Source organism: Salvelinus alpinus, chromosome 2, assembly GCF_045679555.1.
Source record: "Salvelinus alpinus chromosome 2, SLU_Salpinus.1, whole genome shotgun sequence".
Classification (NCBI taxonomy): Eukaryota; Metazoa; Chordata; class Actinopteri; order Salmoniformes; family Salmonidae; genus Salvelinus; species Salvelinus alpinus.
In genome coordinates, this window is record NC_092087.1 from 81,012,401 (window position 1) to 81,017,400 (window position 5,000).

Below are 5,000 nucleotides of genomic sequence, written 5' to 3' on the forward strand. Positions count from 1 at the left end.
CAGGCCAGGATGATACAGAAAATAAGGTGTACAGAGAAAGAGCAAAGGAAAGGGAGGAGCGTGTGAACAAATGAAAAGGAGGAGTCCTCATAAACGTGTGGAGACAGCAGGGGAAATGTGTGGTTCTCTTCTTCCTTTTTTCTTAATGGAGGGGTGTTGGTGGGCAACATGATGCTCACAGCTTTAGTTGCTATTGTGTACAGAAAACATTACAGCTAACATGAGAGTGGAGAGGAGGACAGAGAGAATGGATTTGATATGGACGACACACATAAGGTGCATAAAGGCCCTTTGTATGCAAGTGTGTGTGTTGTGTGTGTGTGTGTTTATAACCTCATGCCTCAAACGGTTGTGTGCGTGTGTGTTTAATGTCCTATACAGTAATGTACAGAAACATGTTGTTCTCTAATTTGTCCTTAATCACCCCAGGGACTGTCCCGGGAGAGTTCTAGAAGAGGCTGGTCAACTTTGTACCACAAAGAACTTTTCTCTTCTCATTTCAGGCGTGTGTGTGTGTGCGTTACTCTGTTCCGTGTGTGACGTAGTGTTATGCTGAAGGTGTTGGTGGTGAGAATTGAAGGGCTTAGAGGAGTCACCTTTCTGCACTTGCTTCACAGGTGTTCCTGTTGTCTTCCTGTGCTCAGGTCTGGTGTATTTAGCTGATGAGAAATGGTCACAGACACGGGGCTGAAGTTCAGGCAGATATCCAGTAGCCTAATCCCAGGTCTGTTTTTACTGTCTCGTTATGGTCATTAATGGCATGACAGTGCCTATATGAGATGGCAAAACAGCACAAACAGATAGAATACTACAGTACTTACTATAGAATTATGTAATTAACTGTAGTATACTGTAGAATACTATACTAGACACTGTAGTATCCCTTGATCATGTGTTGTACTTACTTTAGAATGGTGTAGTATACTGTAGAATACTATAGTAAAATCCACCAAGAAAACACTAGTAAATACAGAAATGTCAGGAAAAACACAACACTCATTTTTTTACTGAAGTAAATACTACAGTATTTAAGTTGCATATGCCCTGCCCATTCCCCTCCCCCATATCCAAATAGAAACCTACATGCCAAGTGTAGACCATATATGTGTTCCTTACAGGTTATGAAATAGAGCAGAAGTTCTGAACTCTCTGTTCAGGACCTAGTCCTCACTACCTACCTACCTACTTACTTACCTACCTACTTACCTACCTACCTACCTACCTACCTACCTACCTACCTACCTACCTACTTACCTACCTAAGGGTTATGGAAAATTAGCTCTTTGAGTATTTCTCCAGTAGGTTTCCTAAAGGGGAAAGCCCCCCACTTCTATGTCAAAGATAATTAAACAAAAACACTTTAGTAAATGCTGCAGTAATGTCCCCAAAAAACACTACAGTAAATACTACAGTATATTACAGGCCGCAAAACACTACAGTAATTACTATAGTATATACTACTCTTTTTTTAATACAGTATTTAAACTATAGTAAACTGTAAATACTTCAGTATACTGCAGTAAATCCTACAGTATTCACTGCAAAAACAGTTTACTACAGTATAAATACAGTATAAAGAGTAGTATACACTATAGTATTTTTTTACGTGGGAACACATCACATCGTACATGCTAAGTAGTTAGAAGATCGTCTTAACATTTAACCCTTATGGACTAACCACCCCACCAACTAATCAATGGACTATTTCATTGTCTTAAGGCATTTTTTAAATGAAATATTCATTGAGATATTCATGTCTGATCTATGAAAAGATGTGTTTCTTTCCCATCGTGGCCATTCTCTATGGGATCCTCCGGGGAGATGGTGGGTGTTGTTGAAACATCTTGATCCAAGTAGCTTTCATTGATCGATTCTTTTTTAATATTTATGATTAAATTCCTCATATATGCGTCTTTGTGCCAGAGGGAAACTGTGGATTTACAGTACCAGTCAAAAGTTTGGACACACCGACTCATTCAAGGGTTTTTCTTTATTTTACTATTTTCTACATTGTAGAATAATAGTGTAGACATCAAAACTATGAAATAACACATTTTTTGTGTAGCAACCAAAAAAGTCTTAAACAAATCAAAATATATTTATATTTGAGATTCTTCAAAGTAGCCACCCTTTGCCTTGATGACAGCTTTGCACACTCTTGGCATTCTCTCAACCAGCTTCACCTGGAATGTGTTTCCAACAGTCTTGAAGCAGTTCCCACATATGCTGAGAACTTGTTGGCTGCTTTTCCTTCACTCTGCAGTCCAACTCATCCCAAACCATCTCAATTAGGTTGAGGTCGGGTGATTGTGATGGCCAGGTCATCTAATAGCCCTTACACAGCCGGGAGGTGTGTTTTGGGTTATTGTCACCATCACACCTCCTGCTCCTTGCTTCACGGTGGGAACCACACATGCAGAGTTCATCCATTCACCTACTCTGCGTCTCACAAAGACACGGCGGTTGGAACCAAAAATCTCAAATTTGGACTCATCAGACCGAAGGACAGATTTCCACCGGTCTAATGTCCATTGCTCGTGTTTCTTAAACCAAGCAAGTCTTTTCTTCTTATTGGTGTCCTTTAGTAGTGGTTTCTTTGAAGCAATTCGACCACCATGAAAGCCTGATTCACACAGTCTCCTCTGAACAGTTGATGTTGAGATGTGTCTGTTACTTGAACTCTGTGAAGCAGTTATTTGGGCTGCAATCTGAGGCTGGTAACTCTAATGAACTCATCCTCTGCAGCAGATCAGGTCTTCCTTTCCTGTGGTGGTCCTCATGAGAGCCAGTTTCATCATAGCTCTTAATGCAGTTGAAGAAACTTTCAAAGTTCTTGAAATTTTCCGGATTGACTGACCTTCTTTTCTTAAAGTAATGACGGACTGTTTCTCTTTGCTTATTTGAGCTGTTGCCATAATATGAACTTGGTATTTTACCAAATCTTCTGTTAACCACCCCTACCTTGTCACAATTGATTGGCTCAAATGCATTAAGATCGAAAGAAGTTCCACAAATTAACTTTTAACAAGACACACCTTTTAATTTAAATGCATTCCAGCTGACTACCCCCTGAAGCTGGTTGAGAGAATGCCAAGAGTGTGCAAAGCTGTCATCAAGGCAAAGGGTGGCTACTTTGAAGAATCTCAAATATAAAATATATTTTGATTTGTTTAACACTTTTTTGTTTACTACATGATTCCATGTGTTATTTCATAGTTTTGATGTCTTCACTATTATTCTACAATGTAGAAAATGTGTGTGTGTGTACCATAAAATGTGCATGTATTTCACAAATCTCCGAAAATGGACTATACCTACCTAGAGAAGATTATTACAATGTAACTAGCTTAATATGTACCTCAAACTGATAAAAAATGAAGGTAAAGTGAAAAAAATTGCCAACCCCAAATCACCCTTTCCCTTCTAAATCATCTTAAAAGGCCTGTGTCTCTTTGTATATGGGCAGGTTCTTCTTGTCTTCCCCTCTTCGTTAAACATGAGCTCTCTTTCTCTCTTTCTCTCTTTCTCTCTTTCTCTCTTTCTTTCTCTCTTTCTCTCAAACATACTTCTTTATTTTCTTGAGCGGCACATGCATCTGGTGTTAGTTTGGCGTGAAGATATCGGATGAATATGTCTCTTCTCTCTCTGTGTGTGATGACGGCTGCTCCCCCCCCCCCCCCCCCCTCCACACAAACACACTCACACACACATTTGCATATGTATATGTGCAGATTGTATGAGAAGCGACTTTCACATTTGGGGATAGTAATGGGGAGTGGGTGAGGGGTGTTTTGGGGGGGGGGGTGATGGACCCAGACAAAGCCGGCCACCACTCCCAGATGGCTGTCTGCTCTCTCCGGCCATGTGTCTGGTGGGGAGAGAGAGGGAGAGGAATGGAGGGTGGGATAGAGGGAGAGGGAGAGAAAGTGTGAGAGAGAGAGAGAGAGAGAGAGAGAGAGAGAGAGAGAGAGAGAGAGAGAGAGAGAGAGAGAGAGAGAGAGAGAGAGAGAGAGAGAGAGAGAGAGAGAGAGAGAGAGAGAGAGAGAGAGAGAAAAATGAGGTGGAAACTGAGCTGCACTTCCTAACCTCCTGCCCAATGTATGACCATATTAGAGAGACATATTTCCCTCAGATTACACAGATCCACAAAGAATTTGAAAACAAATCCAATTTTGATAAACTCCCATATCTACTGGGAGAAATTCCACAGTGTGCCATCACAGCAGCAAGATTTGTGACCTGTTGCCACAAGAAAAGGGCAACCAGTGAAGAACAAACACCATTGTAAATACAACCCATATTTATGCTTATTTATTTTAACTTGTGTGCTTTAACCATTTGTACATTGTTACAACACTGTGTATATATAATATAACATTTGTAATGTCTTTATTGTTTTGAAACTTCTGTATGTGTAATGTTTACTGTTAATTTGTATTGTTTATTTCACTTTTGTATAATATCTACCTCACTTGCTTTGGCAATGTTAACACATGTTTCCCATGCCAATAAAGCCCCTTGAATTGAATTGAATTGAATTGAGAGAGAGAGAGAGAGAGAGAGAGAGAGAGAGAGAGAGAGAGAGAGAGAGAGAGAGAGAGAGAGAGAGAGAGAGAGAGAGAGAGAGAGAGAGAGAGAGAGAGAGAGAGAGAGAGAGAGCATGGCGAGATAGGGAGAAGAGAGAGGGATACACTCTTAGATAAAAAAGGGTTCCCAAAAGGTTTCTTTGGCTGTCCCCATAGGAGAACCCTACCTGGAACCAAAAAGGGTCCTTCAAAGGGTTATCATATGGGGACAGCCGAAGAACCCTTTTAGGTTCTAGATAACACTTTTTTTTCTAAGAGTGTAGAAAGACCAGAGAGAGAGAGAGGGTGAGAGAAGGAGTGAGAGTTCGTAGGGTTCATGGACCCATTCGCGTGACATCCGACTGAGAAAGGCAGAAGACTGTGGAACTGCCATGTTCCCACATCCTCGTACTGGATGCACTATAATACATTATG

The 5,000-nt window shown here is 40.6% G+C and overlaps 1 protein-coding gene and 1 non-coding gene across 2 annotated transcripts in view; both read left to right on the forward strand.

The window, feature by feature from the left end:
- The window catches only part of LOC139567911 (B-cell lymphoma/leukemia 11A-like), a 45,017-nt gene that overhangs the window by 16,846 nt on the left and 23,171 nt on the right, over nt 1–5,000 (forward strand). The window lies entirely within an intron of this gene.
- On the forward strand, nt 1,271–1,325 carry LOC139568978 (U7 small nuclear RNA). The gene has a single exon (XR_011673816.1). It is a non-coding gene; the product is annotated as a U7 small nuclear RNA (small nuclear RNA).